This window comes from Lagenorhynchus albirostris, chromosome 6 (genome assembly GCF_949774975.1).
Source record: "Lagenorhynchus albirostris chromosome 6, mLagAlb1.1, whole genome shotgun sequence".
Taxonomy (NCBI): Eukaryota; Metazoa; Chordata; class Mammalia; order Artiodactyla; family Delphinidae; genus Lagenorhynchus; species Lagenorhynchus albirostris.
The window spans coordinates 35143965-35171155 of record NC_083100.1 but is presented as its reverse complement, the minus strand read 5'-3'; the positions used below and the strand labels follow the sequence as shown (position 1 = coordinate 35171155).

The 27191-nt window shown below is 41.9% G+C and overlaps 1 protein-coding gene across 4 annotated transcripts in view; it reads left to right on the top strand.

The window, feature by feature from the left end:
* The window catches only part of SPATS2L (spermatogenesis associated serine rich 2 like), a 167580-nt gene that overhangs the window by 20530 nt on the left and 119859 nt on the right, over nt 1-27191 (top strand). For all 4 annotated transcript variants that reach the window (XM_060152371.1, XM_060152370.1, XM_060152372.1 and 1 more), the window contains exon 2: nt 1740-1788. The gene's annotated coding sequence lies outside the window, so the exon portion shown is untranslated. The remainder of the gene's footprint in view (nt 1-1739; nt 1789-27191) is intronic.

The window sequence follows — 27191 nt, the reverse complement described above, 5'->3', positions numbered from 1 at the left end:
CTTATCTGCCCCATAAGATTAGCATGCCACCCCCTTCCCAGATTGCTGGGCACCTGGGACACCGGGACCCTGGGTCCTAAGATTGGTGCAGAGTCCTTCGGGGCCACACCCAGAGCCCCGATGGGGGCCCACCGGGCACGCGCAGGTGTCCTAAGGGCTGCCCTCTTCCCTGGTCTTCCGATTGCCGAGATTTCCCGTGGTGAGACTTCATCGTGCTCTCAGAGCTCATTACAAAGTGTAGGCTTTGTCTTGTGTTTTAATCCTGGGCGCTATTCACAGTGCCTGGCATTGTGCTCAGTCAGTGTGTTAGAGAAACGAAGGGTTACAATATATTCTCGCAGAAATGGACTGTTCGGAGGAAAGGGAGTCTGATTACAAGAGAGTCAGAATAGAATGGTGGATTCGAATCTCAGGGCTTAAGGGACTCTAGGTCAGTCCTCTCGCTTAAAGATGAAAACCGGAGAGGTCAGCTGACTTGGAAAAGGTCACCTAGAGAGATGGCGCCAAGCCAGGCACAGCATCCAGCATCCTGAGGTCCTGTCCCGTCCTTCCCAGTGCTCCCTCCTGTCCTCGTTCCCCGGTTGTTTCATGGAGGTTGAGCTGACTTTGCAGGATCAGTGACCAGAGCATTTGAAGCCCCACGCAGTGCTTAACAGAGCAACGGATGCAGAGGGGTTCTCAGGGAACGCTTGAAGAGATTGTTGACTTAGTGAGTGATTGCCTGGTTGACTTAGGAGCCCAGCACCTGTCTCTGTGCCTAAGTGGTTACTAGCTGAATGGTGAGTTCCCTGGGCTTGTGTGGATATTACAGGCTATGTTTTGGAAAGGAGATCATTACAGAAACAATAATGATAATAACAGTAACTAACATTTATTTGTGGTAAATTAGGCAGGATATCCCTGTGGTTTAAAGTCTAGGCCCTGTGGTCAGATGGTCACAGAATCCCAGCTCCATCACTTGCTGTGTATATATATATATATATATATATGTATATTTTTTAGATATTGGGGGTAGGAGTTTATTAATTAATTTATTTACTTTTGCTGTGTTGGGTCTTCGTTTCTGTGCGAGGGCTTTCTCTAGTTGTAGCAAGCGGGGGCCGCTCTTCATCGCCGTGCGCGGGCCTGTCACTATCGCGGCCTTTCTTATTGCGGAGCACAGGCTCCAGACGCGCAGGCTCAGTAGTTGTGGCTCACGGGCCTAGTTGCTCCGCGGCATGTGGGATCCTCCCAGACCAGGGCTCGAACCTGTGTCCCCTGCATTAGCAGGCAGATTCTCAACCACTGCGCCACCAGGGAAGCCCCTTGTATATTTTTATGAGACAGGTGCTTTCACCTTTTGGCGCCTCATTTTCTGTATCTGCAAAATGCCAGTGGTAATAGTGCCTACCTCAGAGTATCGCAGAGTTAACCCATTGAGGCCCTAGAACAACGCCAAGCACCTTGTAAGAAAGTAATAAATGTTAGCTGTTGTTATTAAAATATCACTACTATGTGTGCCAAATTCATTGCACAAATTATATACTATCCAGTCTTCCCAACATCTCTGTGAGGAAGCTACTATTATTGATATTGTCCCCCATTTTACAGTTGAGTAAACTGAGGCTTTAAGTCACAGGTAAGACCCAATTCCTTGTCTGCCTGACTCCAGAGCCTGTGCTTGGGTGTGGGTGTGAGGGAGATGAGTGGTGTGGCTTTGAAATGTGAGATCTGACTTCCCAAATTTCTTTTTCTCCTAGAGCATTGCAGACTCTGACCACTGTCAGGAATATCTCCGTGGATTCCCAGGTAAGTAGAGCTGATCCCTCCCTTCTCTGTATCCTCCTGCTGCCCACATGGCTGGCTGCCCCTGCACCTGCAGCTGACTGCCACAGCTCTTGTCACAGTCTGTCAGCCTTTCAGGATTTTAGCACCACAGTGCTCCTGTCTAGGTGTACAGACCGAAGAGACAAGTCGCTCATGATGGGGTGGGGGATGGGGGTTGGAGGCAAGGAGCAGAGGACTGGAAGCGGTCCTCCCCCACCCACCTGTGCCCTCTCCACCTACATCACCTACATCGATGTTTCTATGGATTTCTGTAGTTTCATGCATGCGAAATACCTCAAAGTACCAGGGGAGAAAAGTCTTTGTTTATAGAGATCGTTGTGTTGTAGAAAGGAATTATGGTTAAGAGTGGTGGGCTCTGGGGCCAGACTACTTGGCTTTCCCTCCTTGAAGGGATGACCATTTTTGCTGTTGTCGAAGAACTTGGTCCAGTGAATCTGGAAGTCTGGCTTGCAGTCGTCAGTGCTCACTCAGCGTTGAGTGGGGAGTGGAAGGACACAGACTTTTGAGCCAGACAGCCTGGCTTTGAATCTTGCTTCTGCTGCCTAGTAACTGTACGGTCTCTGCATGTCACCTGCCTCTCTGAGCCTCAGTTTCCTTCTCTTTAATATGGGGATGATTATACCCATCTTGCAGAGTTGTTGGGATATTTCTAGCTCACGTATGTAAAGTGGACTATATAAGATTGACCTTCAGTTAAATGGTAATTATTATTGTTATCAGTTATTGGTATTTGACTGGGTTCATCACAAGTATTTGTTGGAGGGGAAGCATGTTGTTATTTTTCGTTCCTCATACTTTACAAAAATATTTTTATTTTTTTCCCCCCAGCAGTCTTGCTTGTTTAAAGTAATTTGCTTAGCAAGCCATTTTTCACTGTGAAAAGATCACCTCTGGTCTAGATCCTGTCAAATGATTGTAAATTCCAAATTGAATTAGTCCAAAATAATGAGGTCTTATTGTACCTGGATGTTTCCATGAATGTTTAAACTTGATTCTTTTTACATAACCCTGAAACTTCAGTAGTAAGATGACTGTAACTTTTTGAAAAGAGCCATTAACGTTGGTTGTTTTCCATGAATGGAATAGAATACTTTACTTCCTCATATCTGAAATCTGAATCACCACGAAAACATTTTCTTTATTGTTGTTCAAAGAGAATTATTATGGAAACTACTGGTTGATTCTTCCTCTCTGTCGTCTCTGTCTCTCTCTCTCTCTCTCTCTCACACACACACACACACACACACCCCTTAGTTTTTCTTTCACACACACACACACACACACACACACACACACACACACACACACACACACAGCTTAGTTTTTCTTTCCATTAGGCAACTGAAGAGTTACTATGTAAATTCTGGCAGCCTTCTCCCCATCAGACAAGCAAGGGCACAATCAATTCCTGTTTTCTTGGAACGTACCAGATAATCAGAAGCTCTGATTATTCTGATGGAAGGCAACAAACAGCTTGATGGAAAGACGTACCAACTGAAAACAATTCTGATCATATTTTTGTCAGGAGAATGAGATGCCTCCAGCTGTCTGTCACTCATTATATTAGAGGTAGAAAGCAGGAATGTTTTGGCCTGCGAAAGATTACGGTTGTCTCACGCTGGAACACCAGTTTTACTGGCTGCTCATCCCCGAACAGTGACATTGGACGTCCATTCTGTAACTCATCTTGCCAGTCGGTCGTAGTCTCAAACCCATGTCACATGAGCACACTTAAGGAATTTTCTAATTATAGTTCAAAGTCTTTACTTTTATCTTTTTACGCTCATTCTGCAGACATCACTGATTGAAATGATTTCTCCCTCAGCATAATCCTATTGCTGGCAGTCACAAAAGAACAGGGAGATGGCAAATGAAACCCACAGTAACTGAAGAGGTGTCCGAATTCAATTAGGAAGCGACCTCTCCCATGCGGACGCATAAGCCATCTAAATGCATTTTAATTGTGAGCTGTGGTACTTATCTGGCCATGTTTATTTGGGATGCAAGTGCCAAAGCTGGATTTAGACCAGAACTCCAGATCTTCAAGCTCTAACGACTAATTTGGGTATCCATTGAATCCCTTAATTCATTTCTTAATTAGTTCTCCTAGAATTAGAGTTGCTTGGTTACAATCATTTCCACAAAAATTTCCAATAAAAACAAACGTACATAGATTTTTTCCCCCTTTGGTTCACACATTTGCCCTGGTCTTAAAGAACTATTCTTCTTGGTAATCAAAATTATAACAACAATGACAACAACAAAACTAACATGTTGCCAGGCAGTAGAGTGTGAACTGAGGCACCAGGAACCGGTTTGATTCCCAACTCAACTACTTACAGCCATGGGACCTGGGTCAAGTTACTTTCCCTCTCTGGGCTTCAGTTTCCTTTTATAAAATGGGAAGGATAATAGTACATAGCTCATAGGGTTGTTTTAAGGATTAAAAAGGCATTGCGGGCTTCCCTGGTGGCGCAGTGGTTGAGAGTCCGCCTGCCGATGCAGGGGACATGGGTTCGTGCCCCGGTCCGGGAAGATCCCACATGCTGTGGAGCGGCTGGGCCCGTGAGCCATGGCCCCTGAGCCTGCACGCCCGGAGCCTGTGCTCTGCAACGGGAGAGGCCGCAACAGTGAGAGGCCCACGTACCACACACACAAAAAAAACAGAATAAAAAAGGCATTGCATGTAAGGACTAATAGGCAGTCAGTGCCTGGCATTATCATAGATGCTAGTTATTATGTTTTTTGTCAATAAGACAGTGGGAGACGGAGGAGCAGATTTGCTGGTGCCACAGTGTTGTCATCCAAGTATGTCCCATTTCTGTAGTCCATTTGGAGATCACTCATGATGGTCATGAAACATTGGAGACTCTGAGGTTGGAATTAATCTCTATTGTTTGTATTTGTACTCCTCAGTTTAGCTCAGGATTAACATTTTTGACCTTCCATGCTTGATCAATGAGTGCTAACTTGAAACCTTTTGGTGCAAAATTGCTTTAAAATTTGAATGAACATTTTGTTCTCTCAGTAGACACAATATTGGCCCTCATTAAAAGGAAAAATGCAATTACAGTATGTAAAAAATATATATGTGGTGGGGAGAGGAGATTTGGGGGTATTGGCTTCAGTAAATTATTGGAAATTTTCAGACTATTTTTTAACAGAGTTAAATGCATTTAATGTCTTGGTTCAAATTTAGTCAGTGTGCAGAAGTGAAAGTCTAGGGAAAGATAAATCTAGTAATTTAATGAACTTTCCTCATGGCTACATAAGAGTTAGTTTATATTAAAATTGATTTCTAAGTGATTCACTGGAATTAACCTTTCTTAGGTTTTTGTTTTGTTTTGTTTTAGAAACTAAGGTCCCATCCAGCAATTCCACTCTCATGCATGCACAGGTGTGCACTTGTCTGTGTATTCTAGAGAAATGTACACTTGCGTACATCCAGAGATGTGTAAATTGTTCTTAGCAGCATTATTTGTATTCATCTCAAATTAGAAACACAGAATATCCATCAATAGTAGAATGGATGAATAAACGGTGGTGGAATCGTAAGGAATTATGATGCCTATAACTATATAGCGGAATATTATGCAGCAATGAAAAAAGAATAAATTAGTGCTACACACAAGAAGAGGGATACATCTTAAGACGTAATGTTAAAAGAAAGAAGATACTAAGTATACATAGCAATTTTATTTCATTTATGTAAAGTATGAAAACAGACAAAACTAAACTCTGTTGCTAAGGGTTACAGACATAAGTGGCCAGGAATTTATTACTGAAAGAATCAGGATAGTGGTTCCCTCTGAAAGGCATGCTGGGGGAGAGAGAGGAGTTGCGGGGCTCCTGCAAGTGCTGACAATGTTCTGGTTTTTGACAGGGGCTGGCAGTTGCATGGGTAATACACAGTATATACATCAAACATTAATGTTTCATGTGCTTTTCTGGTTGTGGCTTAGAGTTCATAATTTTAAAAGTTTTTAAAAAGGCAAAATAAACTCTTTCCAACCCAGGTTGGTTTATCCTTGTCCTGCATAGTTTTAGGCCAAGAGATTCCTGTGATTATAAGTGACTCTAGAAGTAAACTACTGCCTCACTGCCTGGCAAAGTGGCCTCCAAGATAGGATATGTACCCACAGGGAGCTCTTGAGAAGATTCATTTGGTTGAGAAAGACAGTGATTAGAATTTTCATTTACATTCATTTTATTATCATGAAGCATTATGATAACAGATGGTGACTATATTGGCACTGGCATCATTCCTGGGTCCACGTGTCAAATGGTCGAGTATCACCTGGAGGGAGGGAGGTGAGGCCTCCTCTTCACAGTGGCTTCCCCTCTGGCTCATCTGCTTTGGTTATTTTGCGGAATATATCATGCCTGGTCAACTGTATTTACAAATTCTGTGTTTTAGTTTTAACAAACCCTCACAGAGTCTTAAAAAGATTCTACAAAGAATTCCCATAAATTGAAGATAATTTTAATATTGCAAGCAACAAGAAAATGTCAAAGTTTAACATGAACTCTGTCGGCCCTGTTATGAGGTAATGACAGTGTTCATCTAATCCGATCTTGCAAGAAGCTGGCCACCAAAATTCTAAATTATCTGGAAGACGTACAGATTTATATCCACTGTGGTTAATTAGTCATGAATCTCGTCCTGGGTGTATTTGACTTGAGACATCATGGTTAGCAAAATAGTACATCAATTCTGTCATTCTATTCTATTTTTTTATGTTTTATAATGTATATACAGTAATACATGTATATGAATTGTAACAAACGATTATATATAGTTAGTACAATAATACATATATATGAATCGTAAACAAACAGCCAAACCTTTTTTTGTTCAAACATGTAAGATGAAAATACCTTGGACGCCACTGCTCTGTAGTTCAAAGGCTACTCCCTGCTAATAGTTAAAATGTGTAGGAGAAGATAAACTTACTATCCGTGTCAAAAAGAGGCACTTCTTGGTCTTAATGTTTTTATTGACAAATATCATCATAAGGCAATAGTTTATATTTTTTACTTTATTAAGACTTTCCCCAAGCCCTTGGTTTGGAGTTGGGTAGGAAAAAATGAAAAGATGTATATACTCAGAATAGCTCTGTTTTTCTGTTTTGCTTATATTCCCTGTAAGATTCCTTTATGGTTACATATATACACACACACCGAGGTGTAGTGGGAAGGGTGCTTGACCAGCATTCAGGAGACCTGGTTCTAAGCCTAGTTCTGCCACTTGCCAGCAATCAGGCCACAGCACAGAGGCAGTACCCTCTCTGAGCTGTCCTTGCCTTTTCTCTCTCCTGAGGGGATAATAACAAACCTTCCCTGGCCCTGAGAGTGATCACATGTGAGAGCATCTGTAAAATGGAGTTTCCTACAAACAGAAGGAATTATGGTCCTGTCCCTTCTACTTCACCTTTAACAAAACGTAGCTTCTTATTAAAGTACTAATGTCCTTAACCTACAGGGCTCTTTTGATTGGAAGCTACAGAAACTGACTGGCTAGCTTAAACCAAAACAGAATTATTTTTGAATTGTTTTATTGGCAGGATCCTGGGGCATCTATCGCATTGAAGGGATGGTAGAACCTTCAAACTGCATGAAGGGCCACCACCAGGGAAGGCCTTGCAGACTCGACATAGGGCTTTGTGGTCTCTTCTCTAAGGCATTGCTGTCAGTGTGATGGAGTGCTGATGACGTCTACGTGCTGGGGTTCATAGTTCAAAGTCTGAGGCTCCAAGAAGAGGGAACCTAATTTATCCAACTTAGGTCGATGACCGCCTTTTGACCAGTCAGCCTCAGGTGAGGGGAAAAGGTCACATAGGATAGACAAGGTTCCTGGGAGCTCTAGCCCTGCATGTCTGGGCCATCTCAGGAAATCAGGCATCCCTGTGAGCTTCTGCCTACCACTGGTATTAATGTTTCTATAGTTGCTAATGATTCAACTCTCTTTAAGGGGTTTGAATAAAAGGAATCAAAGAAATTTAAATACGGAAGTATATATGAGCATTTTCTTCAATCCATGTCAATGCACCTAACTGAGTCTGGGCTTCTCCTATTTTTCTTGAGGTGAACACTGAAGTTGAAATCACTTTCATTAGATGTTGAAAATTCTCTGTAGGTCCCAAGGGGTCCTTCTGCCCAGGCTGCTTCTCTAAGGTTTGACTCCACTTCTACCTTTAGCTAGTGCTTTACCTCTGGTCAGAAAGAAGGCATTAAATGAATTTTAGGATTCCTAATGCTGATGCAGTCTTCACTGACAGCCTGACTTGACCTAAAATTTTATGCCAATGTGGAAAGAAGGTAAGAGAGGTACACAGAGACTGTGTACCACAAGCAAGTCATCATACCACTAAAGGACCTTAATTTTTTTCTCTTGTGAACCTATTAAAGTATATTGGAATATATCACAGCCATTTCTAGACAGACGTATCCAGCTGTTCCTCACACCAGTGGGTATTTGATACGTAGCATTTGTTCTACCAGGGCTCAAGCAGTTACTTATAATATTTTAATAACGGAAATGATGAAAATGTTTATATCCCTGAAAAATCGATGCATATCTTCCCAAACAAGTTAAATATTGCTATCAAATATTGCCCTGGCAAGTCCTAAATAGAGTATTGTCCCCTTTGGAACATTCACTATATAGCTATACAGAGTGCAGAAATTCTTTGTTTTTAAAGCACATACACATAATGTAAGACCCAAATTTTATGTTGTTAACAGACAGTGAAGTATCTTTATGTAAAAAGAAAAGTTCTTTCTACCACCGAAGAAAGAGAAGTGGTAACAACAATCATTATTTTACCTGGTCTCCATTTTCCCAAGTGCTGAGTTGTAATGTAATCTGTGGTTTATACTTTTTAAACCAACTCTCAATAGATTACCAACCCAGTGCCTCACACTGGTTAGGTTATGAGGATGATTTATTATTTGTCAGATTATACGTGCTGACCCATGAAATGTTAAACTTGTATTGACAGCTGCTGTCCAAAGGTTTGCAGGTGTCCTGACTAATGCTTTGAAAGACCAGCATTAGCAATAAATCACAGCGTACATAATTTTTCGATAAAGCAGTGGAAAGGATTTTGCCTTCTAGGTCCTCTAAGCTTTGGTATTTGGAAGTTACTTAAACGGGAAATTAAAGTAAAGGGGTAAAACATTCTCAGGCTTTAACTCGTGAATTTTGGGCCAGCCATAGGCAACAGCTAAAGCATCTTGGTAGCTTTGTTCTCCTAACCCTGAGATCTCTTGGCTCTGGGAACTAACGAAGTGCCGAGCATAGGCCTAACTGCATTCCTAGTTACTGAGACAAAAATCTCACAGGAATTTTCCTTTTTTTTCAAAGGAGTACCTTGTGCATTAACATTTTCTGGAATAGCAGAATTGTTTATAAGACTTCTGCAAAGCTTTCTGAAAAGAGAGCTTGAAGAGGGCTCTGGCAGCCAGTTAAGAGGCATGCAGTTGCTCACCTAGAGTGACAAAGAGTTAGGGAGAGGAACTCAACAAGTAGGAGAGATGTGGCTTTGTCCTCTAAGTTTGCTCTCTGCTAATGAGTTGATGTTCTCTTTTCTTCTTCTTTCTCTATGGTCTGCTCAAAGATTTAGCAAAATGGTGCGTGATCTATTCAGCTAGCCCCATGGTAGACCACCGGCTGACTGTAAGTTCTGTTCACTAGTATTTCCAGTGCTGTGACTACTGCTTGATACATTAGAAATGTTCCATTAGTATTTGTTGAATGAAGGAATATATTCAGGTAGGTCTTTCTGTGATCTGTATATTGGTGATTTATATATTGGGCCAGATATACTCTGGGCCACATTACTTCTGATCAAGGAATCAGTATCCAAATTTAGTAGACTGGGACCTTCCAGTATGATGGAGAATAAGGGCTTGGAGAAACCCAAACTTGGAACAACCTGAATACTCAGCAATATTAAAGGAACTGATACAACCTTCCAGGAGGCTTAATTTACTCCAGAAGTTAGCATATCCAGTGAAAAGTTTTAGCTTATCACAGTTTTTCTTAATGTAGATAGGTTTGCAGAGTTCTTACCATACTGACAGTATCAGTTTCAACTTTATAGAATTTTGCTTTTAATACATCAGTTGGCACGCACCCAGTGCCAAGACCAAGGGTTAGCTCGCTGCTTCACTTCCTTCCTCCGAGCTGCAACTTCTCTCACAACGCCAGGCAGCTGTCTCCCAAATGTATGCTGTCAGTAATGTAGGAAGCCAGATGACCCAAAGAGGGTAAATCAGCACAAATTTATCGTCAGAGCTGAGAGAAAGAACCTCAAAATGAATGCTCTGCTAACTGTGGGTCAGAAATGTTATCTCTGTATCTCAAGGACAGGACGTTTTTGTTTTCTTGGCTGTGTTGGGTCTTTGCTGCGCGCGGGCTTTCTCTAGCTGCAGCGAGCGGGGATACTCTTCATTGTGGTGGCTTCTCTTGTTGCGGAACACGGGCTCTAGGCACACGGGCTTCAATAGTCGTGGCATGTGGGCTCAGTAGTTGTGGCTCGCAGGCTCTAGAGCGCAGGCTCAGTAGTTGTAGCACACGGGCTTACTTGTTTCATGGCATGTGGGATCTTCCTGGACCAGGGCTCAAACCCATGTCCCCTGCATTGGCAGGCGGAGTCTTAACCACTGCACCACCATGGAAGTCCCTCAAGGATAGAACATTTAATATAGATTTGGGTACAAAGTACACATCACCCTCCAGGCATGCCCAACTGTGTCAACCAGAAAAATTTCTTTAGTGTTTATAATTTCCCCTTTTTCCTAAATTAAAAAATACTAACGTGAACTCTTGACTCTCAACAACACGTTATTATTGTATATAGGGCAAAGAGTAAATAAGACACTTGCCTAATGACAAAACAGTTCATTTTAACTCAGCAAACTGGGAGTAATATTAGCTTGTTATCTTTTTTCCATGCTTCTTTGTGGAAATAGGCCACAATCATTGTTATTCCATCATTCTTCATTACCTTATAGCAGGCTTCCTGTTTATGCTATGAAGAGCTGTTTTTAAAGACCCTTGAGGGGTCTTTCACCTATAGTACCCCTTTAGAATATCTGAGGGTTTGGAAATATAGAAACTTCTCTTAATGAAATATGCTTAATGGTCTGTGCAGAGTATTGCAATATTTACACCTAGTTCAGGTCATGTAAATTATATTTAATTAGTCATTCTGGGAAAGTAGTAGGTATTTTAGAATAGATTCAGTACCTAGAACCCACTGTTTGCCTATTATGTATAGTACTTCAGATAAAATTCTATGAGGACTATTTATAGATTAAAAAAAGTGTTTGCAGTAGCATAAAGCCAATTCTTAGGGACTCATAATAATACAAAGAACATGTCATGTTGGGGCATGAAAAGCATCCACGTGGGACAGACTTTTATAAAACTTCTTTGTAAACTTTAAAGTGCTGTACAAATGTAATCATTATTTTTACACTTGTGACATGCAGAACTTCTGGGCTGAATGACAGTCCATAACTTTGTGTTTTAATGCTGAATATGTTCCTGTTTCAAGTGAGATTTCCTTCTTCACATGTAACCCTTGTGTCAGAGACTCCCTGAGTTCCTTAATTGGGTTCCTTCACACTGTACTTGACTTTTGAACCCTCCAGACCATGCTTGTGCCAGGAGAAGCACACTTCACATGTTGCTTTAGAAGGTGGTATGATTTCTAGGAAGGAACCTCAGCCTGCATCCCAACTGCAATCTATAGATGACGGCTAAGAGCCCCACCGTGGTCATCTCCCAGTCCCTCCTGCGTACTGGAATAGGACTGAGAAATCACTCATTCCTGGCCTTATGTGGCCCCCCTTTATGGGCCTCTGACATGCCTACTTTTCCAGAACTTCTCTGCCATGACACTCTGCTGCTTTGGTATCTTCTGCAGACTGGTCCTTTTTTGGTAGTCATTCCAGCCGCCTGCGTTTTTTTCCTGCCATCACCGTGTCTTGGTCGGTCGCTCTGTTTCTCTCTGTCCTCCCAACACCACCTTCTCTGCGCTTCAGCCTGCTTTTTTGCCCCCATGGCTGCAGGAAACTAGAAACAAGAAAATGTGTCCTGGTAGTATTCCTCTGCCCATTTCCCACTGCCCTCTCTCTTCCCTGGGTGAAATTGCTCTTTTCTCCAGCACTCCAGCGTTGCCAGCTGCATCTTTGTTCCCCTCTCGCCTGAGAGCTCGCGTGGAGTGGGCGCAGGGGTGGGGGGAGGACTGGCGGGGGGGCACAGCCCCTTTCTCCGCGGCTCTAGAAGTGCCTCATTTGTCCGCACCCAGGACCAGGCCATGGGAAACAGACTCCCGGACAGTCACCATGGGCTATACAAATATTACTTCCATTTAGCTTGACCTTTCATTGTGCTCTAAAATGACTGAAAATACTTAAATGGTATGCAGTATGTTTCCGGAAACAAAAATAAATGGGGTTCTTTTAAGAAGCCACACTTGAACTCTTGCCCTTTCCTTCCTTTTTGAGTCATTGTATCCAGTTCAAGGTTTCCTTTTAGCATGTCTTTTTCTTTGGTGAGAAATTGCTAATTTCTGTACTGATAAAATTATGAATCATAGAAGCCACTTAAAGATAAGGATACCTCATCTGGCCTTAAAACACTTAGCTCTGGGAATTGAGTCTTGCGAACATTTCTTAAGTGCCGACTGTGTGGCAGGCACCCGCAGACAGACTGACTAGTTCTGTAACCGCGTTAATGTACTAATTCAACTAATCCTCACAGCGGCCTTGTGAGGCGGGTAGTATTGTTATTTGTCTGTGTTTTAGGATGTAGACACTGAGGCATAGTGAAAACAAGTTAGTTGCCCAAGTTCACACAGTTAGCATGGGCAGGGCCTGGACTTGAACCTCGGGGGTCTGCCTCAGTGCCCACGTTCTCAACTACTGAACTAGCTGCCTAAGTGCCTTGAGTGCATCACGTAACCCCTGGGAGCCTGATTCGTCATCTCTGAGGTGGTACTAGTAACACCTACCTTACTAAATTGTGGGGAGGATCAAATGAAATGATTATTTGAAAGGGCCCAGTGTAGATTGTGAAATGCTAAAACATCAGGGTTAATTTTGGGCTAACTGTCGATAAGATATTTTCTATTAGGTGGGTCTTATTGTTGAATCTGGCCCTTGCTCCTTGGATATACTGCTGGTTCAGATGAAACACTGTGTGTTTGTCTTGAGGGTTTTTTTGAAATTTCAGAAAACCCCAGGTTTCACAATGAAAATGATCCTTTTATTCCTAAATGGTAGCATCTGGGAGTATTTAGAGCATAGGCAAAACTCAGTGTAACACTTTTAACATGCCAAGTAAGTTCAATGACATTCGTTCCCTTTAACCCCTTTAACATTAATGTAGCACTTAACACCCCTCCCTTTTTTTCTAAATCACGCAAAATTTATTTTCTTCCAAGTCTTCTGTTTACTACATACTGAGTACTTGTCATGAAGGGTCCTTCAGTGTATAACATGGGGTCTGGGACCATGCTTTTCAACACCCAGCCCTGAAATAGGAGATATCAGGCAAGATTTAGGCCAATGGAAGAGAGATGGAAATGGAGTCTAAATTTAGAAAGACCACAGGCTGGGGCTTCCCTGGTGGCACAGTGGTTAAGAATCCGCCTGCCAATGCAGGGGACACGGGTTTGAGCCCTGGTCCAGGAAGATCCCACATGCAACGGAGCAACGAAGCCCGTGCGCCACCACTACTGAGCCTGTGCTCTAGAGCCTGCGAGCCACAACTACTGAGCCTGCATGCCACAACTACTAAAGCCTGCGTGCCTAGAGGCCATACTCTGCAACAAGAGAAGCCACCGCAATGAGAAGCCCGCGCACCACAACAAAGAGTAGCCCCCGCTCACCACAACTAGAGAAAGCCCACAGGCAGCAATGAAGACCCAACACAGCCAAAAATAAATAAATAAATAAATTTATTTTTAAAAAATGGATCTCCATTTCCTTATTAAAAAAAAAATAGAAAGACCACGGGCTGAAAAACCCCATGTTTCAAAATGTGGGACAGGACACCAGAGCCAGACCCCCGAGAGGTCTGATGGGTGGTGCTGGAATAGAGGGAGGACTTGGGAAGAAGCAGAAAGAGGAGACTCAGAAGGACAAGCCGAGCGGGAGATGGGTGTTTCCTGCAGCTGGTCCAGGGGAGATGGAAGCTTCCCTCCTCCCGGTGATGCCCGGCCTGGCTTTCCCTGCTCTCAGGCCCCCCTGTGTGTTTTTGGGTCTCACAGTGTTCTCACAAGTCAAGATGCTGGAGCTCTGTGTATTTACAGTCCCTTGGGAGAAGTGAATCCCCAAAGGCCTGAACTTTTGTGATTTAATGGAGCTCTCATACATCCTAGAAATGGAGTTCTTCCTGGTTTCTTACGAGACTTGCATTTCATACCTAGGGCGTGCTGTTTGGAGGGTCTTCCAGGCAGGAGTCATGATCATAATGAGTTATTTTTTCCTCTTTTCTGGATAAGAACAATATCCTTGCCATTCAGTTTTCAAATATAGCAAGCAGTCACGGTAGAAGGATATCCTTATGTTAGGAAAGAAGTTGGCAGCCTCACTGATGTGAAAATGTCCAATTTAGAAGATACTTTTAAAAAGAAAAGCTGCTTTAAGTCCTTTTTGGAACCAGGTAGAATAAAAATGAATAAATAAAAAATTTAAAGTGCAATGTGCAGTCTGACAACACATTCTACTTCCTCTCTTTCGTCTTGTAGGTACTTGTCAATTTTGCCTGAACTTCAGGTGTTGTTTTTATCATTTCCTTAAAATGTCAAACTGCAAACTGGTTCTGCCATCTAATGGGGAGCATAAGTTGGATGATAGATTTTCTAGCTGATGCATGTAATCAGTGCACTACAAGAATGTTGCCAGGGACTAAACATCTAGAATCTCTTTAAAAATATTGGTGAGTGTGTAAAAAGAGTACTTACACAAGAGGGGGAAAAAAACATCAAATTCCAAAGAAAGAGTCAAAATGGAGTGTATAAGTCAGCCGTGACTGGAAGTAGATAAAGAGAGAGCTTCTAGTAAAAACAATTATCTAATTGATTAAGGTGTTTGCAGTTAACACTCATCAGAATTATAGATAATAGCACATCTATTACACTTCACCAACCCAAGCCTATATGGTTTCTCTTCATGAAGTGCTGAACTGATCAGAGCACTTGATTTGCATGTAACTCAAGTAAATTAAACTATTGACTCAATTGGTGGAGGCAATATGTATTTCTAAAAAAAACCTTTAAAAATGTGTTCACTGTTTTGTCACAGGAGTTTTATTTCTAGGAATTTATGCTAAGGAAATAATTAAAGATATGTGCAAAGGTTTTGGCCACGAAGGTGTTAATCACACCATTGCTCATAATAGGGTAAATAGGAAATTACTTACATGTACAACAATAACAGATTAGTTAAATATATTATGTTACAAATAGTGAAATACTGTTCAGCTACTATAGATGATATAGTTAAATATTGATAATGAAAAGATGTTCATCATATATTGTTAAGTGATAAGATCCCATTATTTAAAAAAACAAGTATGCACAGAATGATCACATTTTGGTAATACATGGATATATTCTTAGAAAATGACCTGGAAATATATTTAAGGATTTTTTTTTTACATCTTTATTGGAGTATAATTGCTTTACAATGGTGTGTTAGTTTCTGCTGTATAACAAAGTGAATCAGTTATACATATACATATGTCCCCATATCCCCTCCCTCTTGCGTCTCCCTCCCTCCCACCCCTCCAGGCAGTCACAAAGCACCGAGCTGATCTCCCTGTGCTATGCGGCTGCTTCCAACTAGCTATCTGCCTTACGTTTGGTAGTGTATATATGTCCATGCCACTCTCTCACTTTGTCACAGCTTACCCTATTTAAGTGTTTTTAAAGTGGTTCTCTGGGTAGTAGGATCCATGAGCATTTCAAATGTTCTTCATTTTTGTGTGTCTTTAATTTCCTACTCTAAACATATACTGCTTTTTCTAATAAGAAAGAACCAACAAAGTTTATTTTTAATTGAAAAGAGGAAAATATGAGTCAAACCGTATGAAAATGATGGGTTCTAGACACCTCATGTGATGCTCTTCAGGAGAATATATTTGTAAACGTACTTCAGCTGAATATGCCATGATTTGAGAACAGTAACTGCTCTTTCCTACACCTGATTTAGCAGAGATTATTAGCTTTCTTCCTACTCTCTGCATAGCGAAGGAACTCAACCTATTAGACCATCTCTGGGGTTTCTTCCTACTCCCAAATGCTAGGTCTGAGAAACTGCTGAGTGGGGGACTTACTGCATTTCTCATAATTACAAGCTGCCGTATGATGAAAGTGTATTAATAAGAAGGATTCATCTTATTATTTGTAGTACATTCAAACCAACCCACTCTGAAAGGTTTTTCGTGATTCTGTCTTCTGATGCTTTGGAGAGAGACCTTCACATGATCTAGTTTTTCCATCGCTTGTTGATTACCCTAGTTTTGAATGTTTGGGAAGAGCTTAAGGTAAGGGTCACATTGCAGGGGAATGTGTTTCAGGGGAACTTCAGCAGTAGGTGGGAAGCAGTTGAAGGAAAGAGTGACAGAGAATTAACCTCCACTAGAAAATAAAAGTCCCGCCAGCTGTTAACCCTTACAGCCCCTCAGCCTCTTCCTTTGGTATCAAGGAAGGCCTCTATGTCCATACACCCTGGGCCAGGTTTAGCTCAGTGAGGCGAGATGTCATATATTTTTCTCATTAAGCACTCTTGGCAGATGTCATGGTATTACAATCAGTTCCTCCTACCTGTAAAAATACAATTTCAGAATGAGTTCACAGTCAACATAGAGGTAAATTACAGTGCACATCTGGCGGGTTGACTTCTTAATTCTGTAACTTCTGAATGGAAGTTGGTGGAAAGAATATTGTGCCACGAGTTAGGAAAGCAAACTGTATTTTGATCCTGGGTCTTCCATGAATTAGTAGAACCTTAGAGTGTTTTTAGGTCCAAGTTTTTCTCCTCTGTAGAGTGAGAGGGTTGAATTCAGTGATTTTCAAGCTTCCTTCCAGTTCTGAAATTATATGAAAATGATTTACAGAGGCCATTTATTGTTGCCTGCATGACTCTAGACCAAAGGCAGGGTGTCTGTTAACAATCCAGCCTTGTGAGTCCTCAGTCTCTTATCTCCCTTGGTGCAATAAATGCTGTTTTCTTGTTTATCTTGCTTTTCTTGTGCCACACTAAATCATTTCAGAGAGCATCTCATTTTGGCATGCCGTATATCCTCTAATGTATGATGTGTCTTTGTGACTAGTGAAAAAAAATTCTTAATAGCAGCTGCTTCTCTAGTTTTTAAAGCTATCGCCTGAGAACTAAATGTCAATTCAAAGATTCCCATACTTGTTATCATTTCTAACCTAACCTATAGAATTCTAAGGCAAAATTTGAAACAGAAAAATTCCTGCCTTGAGACAGTGAACTCATAAATATGTAGTATGATTTATCCCTATAATTTAAGAAGAAATTAGGATATTTAACATTTTTAGCAACATTTTTTTTTCAGTAACTACACTGAATATGCAAAATTGGGCCGCTGCACATGCCTGCTGATCCTGCACTTTTAATTGTAGATACCATATTTTAAGATTGAGTAATGATTTCAAATGAATCTACTATAAAAGGAGAATCAGGTTACCCTAATGAAAGATTTTATAAATCAAACACTTGTGTGTTTTTACTTTATCTCTAATTTGTAGACTCCTTTACATATATAGGATCTCTGTTTTCTATAGTGAGCACAGAAAACCCAACCGAAACAGGCCGCAGAGGAGACTACCAGTTGCCCCTCCGACACCCTGTCTTTCCTTCTTCCTTAGTAGCACACCCTGGTTTTATTCAAGGGCATAGCGTGCCCAGCCAAAAGACTGCATTTCCTCGCCTCCCTTGCAGCTAGGGGTAGCCAGCGGAGAGATCGTTAGATGGGACTTTCAGGAAACCTCTTTGGCAGGGGTTGACCGGGCTGTGATTCTTGACTCCTGCTTCCTCTGTGTTCTTTTGTGTACTCTCCTCTCTGAGCGCATGTTCACAGGATGGCTGAGGCAGCTTTAGTTCCATCATCCTCTTCCATTCAAGCCTAGCAGAAAGAAAGTCCAATTTCCTAATAGCCTTAAGCAAAGCCCTGGATTGGCTTCTCTTTGGCCCGAGTGACCATTTGGGGTTTTGTCGAACCCATAACTGAGACATATGGAATGATGTGCTGATGGGTTCATCCTGGGTCATATACCTCACTCCCCACCCTTTCTGGAGGTAGCAAAATGGAGCTTTCGTGGCCAGGAGAAGTGGGAGTGAGTAGATACTGGATGATGACCAAACCACAAATATCCACCCCACCAAATCTGCCAGTTTCTTCTCTGAGTTCTAGTCTCTAGTAACGAGGTAGATGATCATTTGGTTTGCAAAGTTACACTGAGTAATGATTTGGTCTTTGGGTTCACTTATGGTAAGTGAAATTGAAGTCTCAAGGCCATACCATAAATCCAGATTAAATATCAAAATATATATCTTTTAGTTTTCCAGATTAACGTCTTGCAATAAGCCATATAACTTCCCTTTTTCATTACCACCCTACTTAATGGCCTTCTAAAAAAAGTTTGCCAAAAAAATGTTTAGACCCCAAATAATTGTATTTTCCAACATAGCTTGTTGATGCAGCAGAGGACATTGTCTCTAAACATAAAGTTATATAACAAGTTAGAGCTAAATGAAATTTAAAATGACTTGTGACAAACCCTGAAAAAGTGGTACTTTAAAATAGTAAAGTCAGCAAGCTGCCTATTGTGTAAACCACAACACCAGTGCTCTCAGTTTAGGTGGAGGAGTTACTGGGCAATGACAAAAAATATCGTGGTCTGCTGTTTTGTATGAGTGAACATGTAGATGTGATTTGGAAGTGATTTACTGCATGATGGGACATGGTATGCCACAAGACAGATGACTATGGCCACAGTTCTGAAAATGTTGAGATGGCTTTCAATTAGCTTTGGGCAAGGCTGCTTCTTGCAGGAGCCAGTATTGATTTTTCAGAATGCCTCCTAGCTTTTCAGCAGAAGGGCCAATCATGTCAATCCTTTGAAGCTACTGGAAACATCACTGGAGGCTGGATTGCAGAATGCTCTCTTGCGGTGTCCAGGGGACTGGCTACCTGGGCCGAAGATAGTAGGAACAAGAGTATGGCCCCCGTAGTTTAGAGACCTCGGTTTGACACTGGCCCCTCCACGTGTACCAGTAGATGACTTAAGCTCTTGGAGCCTCGATTTCCTCATCTGTAAAATGGGGGTATTTGAGAGTCTAGTGAGAAAAGACATGTAAAGCTTCTAGCCCAGTACCTCAGACCTGTCCTAAGTGTTCAATAAATGTTAACTATTTTTCTGTTTTCAGAGTTGCCCCTTGAAAAGAGGGATGAGTGTTGAGTTTTTCACTCTTTTCTTTTCTCCTGAGTTTCACTAAGAAAAAAAGAAAAGTGTGAGAGTAAAGCAGTTGAGTTTGGGTTAGCTGCACCTGACAATGCTTTTACTTTGTTATATGGAAAAATGGAGAGTGGATACGGGCATATCGTAAGTGCCTTAGAGTCCTGTCCTGTACTTTTGATGCAAGTTTGTTGAAAACAGCCTTTTTGGAAGGATGACGTCATTGCATCACATCCAGGAATGGCAACCACCTGCTGTGGGAGCTGCAAGGACCCCGAGAAGTCAGTGAAGCCTCGGGCTGCACGGCACCATGTCAGAGGCCCCTGAGACTCTGTCATTTTGGATCTGCTGGGAAGAGTGAGCATCTCAGAATAACAGGACCCTAGGACTGTTAACCCTTCATTTTACAATGAGGGAACTGCAGCCTGGAAAGGAAAAGTAAGTCAAAGGCTACATGAAGAGTCAGGGACACAGGCAGGATCTTAAACCCAAGGTTCCTGATGTCCAGGTCAAGGAAATGATGACAGTAGTCCCTAGACTTTCCTGGGTATCCTCAAAACCTCTCCTTCTGGTCTTCTGCTAATTGCTAGTCTCATCCAACCACTGAAGGACAGGAATTCATTTCTTTCAGCCAGTTCAGTTTGTTAGAAGCCACCTTACTCCCTCCCCAAATGATCTTCCTGTTGTGGCCACTTAATCTGCCACTAATGGAACCCACAACTCCTGCCTAGGGGTCTAAGAGTAGCCCCCATCCTCAGCTTTGAATGGGAGCAGGGCTGGAGGCGTCATGGTTACTATCCAGGCTTCCTCCTCAGCCCCTTGTTTTCAGCCCGGTGCCTCACACTGTCCTCTGTAACGTCTGGTCTCCACCCTCTTAGCCTTCCTGGGGGTTCTTTGGGGCCCAACTAGCTGGCTTCTCCTTTGTATTCTTCTCACCTGCCTCTGCTGAGTCAGGTACCATCCCTCTGTTTGCTTTCTATCTTTCAGAATTGTGTCTCAGCCGTTTTTGTCTCCTCTCCCATTTGTTGTCCTTTGGGGCTTATACCTTGTTTATTTCTTTCTCTTTTTTTTTAAATTTTGATCAGAGGATATATTCTTTTTTTTTTTACATCTTTATTGGAGTATAATTGCTTTACAATGGTGTGTTAGTTTCTGCTTCATAACAAAGTGAATCAGTGATACATATGTTCCCATATCTCTTCCCTCTTGCGTCTCCCTCCCTCCCACCCTCCTCTTTCTCTCTTAATACAAGGTTTTAATGTGGACCCAAAGCCGAGTGGATAGTGACTGACCAGGACTGAGAGCAGTTAATTTTTTTTTTTGGAGTGTTGAGGACCTTGGCCTTCAGCAATACAGAGAATGAGTTAAGGAAATCTCAGTTCTTGGGTGTAAGGAGTTATGCTCAGCAAAGAGTGCACCATATGTTCCTTCACTGCCGAGAACCTTCCGAAAAACAAGTCTTATCAGGTTTTGTGTTATCACCAAAAGTTAATCTCCCAGCATGGTTCCCAATCACGTTTATGAAAGTGTTTTGAAAATGAAATGCGCCACTATGAAGTCAATGGCTGCAAGTCAATGAGAACTGCTGAGGGAGAGACGTGTTTGTATATTTCTTCTGTAGCTGAACACTTGCTGGGAGGAAGCGCACAACATCTCTCGGTGTTTGTGTTTTTAGATGCACCAACCAGCAATGGGAAGCTTTCCTCCGACTGTGTACATACCTGCAATGCAGAGGAAGAAGTGTTTGTTAAGTGAATAAACGTAATGTATGGTAGACGATTTTGTGACTACAGCAACGTGTTTGCAATAAAAACAGTGAAGGCAAGACGCTTTTCAAGATCCTGAGAAAATTAAATGAATGGCACGTATTTTATTTTATCAGGGACTAAAATTTTCCATTAAAAAATAAATATATTAGCCTGTCAGTAACCTTTATCCAACACCTGATGTATTTTAGTTAGTATTCCATTATTCCTGGTGTTCTGACATGCATAATTGTTACCAAAGGGATTCTCTAATATTGTATTCAGAATCCATGAGGGATTTGCATAGCCTTAAACTGAAGGAGGAGGCATGAAAAGTTTTGTATTCACTCCTCCCCACACCATCCCTGTAGTGAGGGATTATAAATTGAGTTTTATTTTGATACAAGACATTTCAGCCTTGTGAAAACATAGCTAACAAGAATGTAGACCTTCAGAATGGCCGTCATCAAAAAATCTACAAACAATAAATGCTGGACGGGGTGTGGAGAAAAGGGAACCCTCTTGCACTGTTGGTGGGAATGTGAATTGATACAGCCACTATGGAGAACAGTATGGAGGTTCCTTAAAAATCTAAAAATAGAACTACCATATGACCCAGCAATCCCACTACTGGGCATATACCCTGAGAAAACCATAAGTCAAAAAGACACATGCACCCCAATGTTCATTGCAGCACTGTTTACAATAGCCAGGTCATGGAAGCAACCTAAGTGTCCATCGACAGATGAATGGATAAAGAAGATGTGGCACATATATACAATGGAATATTACTCAGCCATAAAAGAAACGAAATTGAGTTATTTGTAGTGAGGTGGATGGACCTAGAGACTGTCATACAGAGTGAAGTTAAGTCAGAAAGAGAAAAACAAATACCGTATGCTAACACATATATATGGAATCTAAAATAAAAAAAAAAAAGGTTCTGAAGAACCTAGGAGCAGGACATGGATAAAGATGCAGATGTATAGAATGGGCTTGACGCGGGGAGGGGGAAGGGGAAGCTGGGACGAAATGAGAGAGTGGCATGGACATATATACACTACCAAATGTAAAATAGATAGCTAGTGGGAAGCAGCTGCATAGCACAGGGAGATCAGCTCGGTGCTTTGTGACCACCTAGAGGGGTGGGATAGAGAGGGTGGGAGGGAGACACAAGAGGGAGGGGATCTGGGGATATATGTATACGTATAGCTGATTCACTTTGTTGTATAGCAGAAACTAACACAACATTGTGAAGCACTTATACTCCAATAAAGATGTAAAAAAAAAAAAAGCAATAAACGGCTGTAAGAATTCAAAAAAAAGAAAAAGAATGTAGACCTTAGTGTAAAGTGGTCCTGTGGACTTTATTCAGGGAGTACTGGATTCTAGAAGTATCTGAGGAGTTTGGTTAGAAATCCCTGCCCTTTGACAGAGTTCTTTAAGAGGGGGGATCTAGCTCAGTATTGTTCAATTAATGGTTGCTTTCTATTGCCTTTTAACGGATTAAGAATGTTCATGTCTCTTCTCCAGTCTATCTGGCCACCTTTTTGGTTTGGGTCATTGCCCGTTTCAGTGTACATCTCAGCTTCATGTTTATGCGCTTGAAGGAAGAACCAGCGACGGATGCACTCCTGTGTCTGCACCTCTTGCCTAGATGACATTACAATGCCTTATGGTCTACAACCCTAAGAGGTGCACGCTGCATCTGTATTCTCAGTTTGTTTTCTTGTGTGAGCAAAAACTCATGATTTAAAGATGATAGAGAAGGACATACATTTAAAGACGTAAAATAAGTTTTGCAAGCTCTGTATAAAGTACAGAACATTTTGGTTTTGATGCCACTGTATAACCAGCAGAAGTTTAAGAGAAATAAAGACAAACAAGCAATGTTTCCCTCTCTCTCTCTTAAACATCCTCCCAGATAACAGGTTTAACTAGTATTTTCCCCACTATATTGATCAGTTGCTCTGGCCTTGTGCAGATACAGCTACAGAACGCTCTTGTGAACCTGCTGCCTTTTTTTTTAAAACCTTTAGCTTTAGAATAGCTGGATTTAATGGCAGGGGGCCTCAGCCTCTGTTCCTGAAGGCTCTTTTCCTCCCACTCCCTTGGAGAGGGAAGCATGATTAATTTCTCCCCTTCCCTTTTGATTATAGGAAAAATCGGGTGCAGGGTAACTCAGCGCCAGCACACCTGAATTCAGGGGGCAGCTCCCGAGACAATTGCTCTCTTGTTCCCAAGTCTCCTGGGCCTGGGGAGCATTGAGGGCAAAAGGGTAATGAATTCATCTAGGTGGTGATAAGAGCTACATTCCAAGAGGATTAACAGCACAAAAACCCCTATTCTAGGAGGAAAAAAAAAAAACACGGAGAAAGCGGGGGTTGGGGGGGAACACCCACATTGACACACAAACATAGCTGCACAGGGAGCTTTTTAGTGAATGCTCAAAGCCGCATTCCACTTTTAGCTGTCAAAACCCTGAGCTACACTGACAAGAGCATCTACATGTTGTACATGACAGGGACAGTCTTTAAAAGGCTGGGAGCATTCTTGTTCAAAGGAAGGGGATTGTTTGGTCGTAGTCTTCACTTTGCCCTAAGAATTACGTCTGGCCCCCTATCAACTACCTCCTTGATCAAATCACAGAAACATTCTCAAAATACCTTGATTTCAGACTTTTCAACCTAGAGGAGCGGGGGCGGGGGCGGTGTGGGGGGGAGGGGGAGGAAATGTCCATGTAATTTGCTAACCACATCTGAGAACGGTTCTGCTAATGGAAATTTGGCCACGTAAACTTTCCTAAAACAGCACCAGCACTGCATTGAAATTTAGGATCTTGAGTGTGCAACTCAAGTGGAGGCCCCTATTCATATGTGTTTGGATGGATATATTTGGTGAGACATAAAGGCAGCATCATTTCTGTCTGCTCATCAAGGGCCAGAACCAGCCCACACACATCTGCCTAGCTTTTCCTCCCTGCCTGTTAGGAAAATAAACCTCTCAGTTTTCAAAAGAAGTCACTGCCCCTAAAGAGGAAAACCAGAGCCCATGGCTGTGGTCCCTGGATCTTCTTATCCTCTTCCAAGAGGCCTTCACCATCCCCCACCCCCAATAGCTGTCAGACCCTAAATTTTCAGACTTTAAATCTCAACACGCTTTGTCTTCCTGCATCCCTTCTTTCACAAAGAAATCTGCCTTACTTTAGCTTATCCCTAAAAAAATAATTCCGAAGGTGTTTGCCACTCAGACACATTGTTCTTGAGAAATAAACAGGTAATCAGCTCTTATGGAAGCAGTGACTTTTACAAGTACCATGCCAGAGTCTAAAACAGAAATGTACCACACTATTGTAGGAAACGACAGCTTTTACCTTTTCTTGGCCACGCTCTGGTTTTGTCTCCATTTGAGAACATTCCACAAATATCAAAATGGGCCTTTGGTAAAGACGCCCGATCCACATTTTGCATGTCTGAATCCGTTGGAAATATACCCTCTTGATGTCATTCAGACTTAATGAAGTTAAACATTTGCCAAGTGAGTTTGTTTTTGAGCGGAGTCACTTCAGCAAGGCATGTTGGAGCAGACCGAAGCTTAGCTGACCGTGAATAAGTGTTTGCCTACGTCTGTCATTTTATAAACACTGTGAATCATTAGCCCAGACCCCCTCTTTTATTCCGAAGAGGAGAAGATGCATTGGCCAACACCGTGCATTTTAGTGAAGGCTCTTTGTTCTCAGTAGAAACGGATATTGATGGCCCTCACCTTCGTGCAATGAGATGACTTCAGCTTTAGCTCGAGACGCTGGCAGTGGAGCTGTAGGGCTGGTGCAGTTAACCAGCCCCAGTTGAGTTGCATGTGGCCATCTCTTACCTGCTTCACCGTCGTGCCTCTGAGATCCTCACCAAAGTGGGAGGCTATTTAGTGTCAAGGATTCTTTTTTTTTTTTTTAACATCTTTGTTGGAGTATAATTGCTTTACATTGTTGTGTTAGTTGTTGCTGTATAACAAAGTGAATCAGCTATATATATACGTATATCCCCATATCTCCTCCCTCTTGCGTCTCCCTCCCACCCTCCCTATCCCACCCCTCTAGGTGGTCACAAAGCACCGAGCTGATCTCCCTGTGCTATGCGGCTGCTTCCCACTAGCTATCTATTTTACATTTGGTAGTGTATATATGTCCATGCCACTCTCTCACTTCGTCCCAGCTTACCCTTCCCCCTCACCACGTCCTCAAGTCCATTCTCTAGTCTGTGTCTTTATTCCTGTCCTGCCCCTAGGTTCTTCAGAACCCTTTTATTTTATTTTTTTTTGGATTCCATATATATGTGTTAGCATACGGTATTTGTTTTTCTCTTTCTGACTTACTTCACTCTGTATGACAGTCTCTAGGTCCATCCACTTCACTACAAATGACCCAATTTCGTTCCTTTTTATGGCTGAGTAATATTCCATTGTATATATGTGCCACATCTTCTTTATCCATTCACCTGTCAGTGGACACTTAGGTTGCTTCCACGTCCTGGCTATTGTAAATAGTGCTGCAATGAACATTGTAGTGCCAAGGATTCTTGTTAATGTCCTTTCTTCCCATCTTGGGGGGTAGTTTGTAGAAAATACAAATAGCTTTTAACTGTCTGTACATGTATTTTAATGCACTTTCTGGTGTACACAAGAAGATGCTTTTGTGTTTAAGAGAAAATAGCCATAAGTTTGTTAGTTATTTACTGTGACTGAAGAAACCAGATTTCAGCAACAAAGGCAGCACCTTTGACGTCTTGCCAGGGTTGTGTTTTGTAGCTAAACATGACATTTAGGAAATGTCAGCCTTGAATGGCTTTTTAAAAAACTGTAGTAAAGTATGGTTGGATATACGTACAACCCCTGATTTACAAGAACTTGACAAACAAGTTTCCAGGAGACATAAAAGGCTGCCCCTCCTCCACCTCTCCCCTCTCAGGATCCCTTTCATTTCTCCTCTTTGCCTTTCCACTTCCTCCCTCCCGTCCCCTCAGTGCCAGAGCCATTTCAGCACTGCCATGGAAACTGCCCGTGGAAAAGCTTGGCTACTCTGGAAAAACTGTCGTTTCTAACGTGGAAGAAGCAGCTGAACACAAGGGGCACAGTTGGGCTTGACCCCAGAGACAACTCCTGGGCAGGACCAGGTAGACACCCCAATATTTTTTCTAATGTGGTAGGAGTCTTTTAAATACCATTTACTTTTATTCATTTGGACTTACAAGTATCTTTCTTTTAAAAAAAAAATGTCCAGATGTCTGTGAGAGAAACGAAGAAAACAACCTTTGTTCATTTGTATGTTTGTGTGAACTGGGTCAAGCTACAGTGGCCACACACACAAACACACAGCTCTCACGTATGCTTAGTGCTTTGTATCTCACTGTTTACAAAGGGTTTCCCCACACGCATCTCTTCTTCACAGCTGCTTTGCAAATGGTGAGACAGGGACTTAGAGAGCTTGAAATATTTGAGGTGCTGCAAGCAGGACTTTAGAAGCTGCAAATTTAAATTCAGAATTGAGTTCTCCTTGCCTTCCATATCCCATTGTGTGTGTATTTCTATACATGTCTGGGTTTTGTATGTACACACGCATGATCACATCTCTGCCTTTTTAAATAGTGAAGCAGACACATTTGCAGGTGATCAGCAAACAATTCAGAGAAGCTCAAACCATCTCTTACCTCGATATTCTGCTATTTTATAAGATCCTTATACCTGAAGGGTGAAAATTAGATGACGGGGTTTCATTTCATAAGCATTAGAGATTGAAAGTACTGCGTGTACCTATAAAACACACTTAAAGCTGAGTGTTAAGATTTTACAACTTGACTTAGAACTATCTATGTAATGGTTGATTAAATAATAAGACTCATGAGTTATATCTCTGTTTACAGGCCTAATTCCAACCCTGATAGTATATTTACATCTGTGGTTTTGAATTACTTATAGTAAGTCAGTCCACTCTTAGTAAATGGGTATTATTTGTAGCTACAAAGTATATTTGAATTCCATACCCTAGAGCCAGGTTCATTAGATATTTTCATGTGATAACCTTTCTGATCAGGGCCTAAGTAACACAATTCTGAGACTGAAA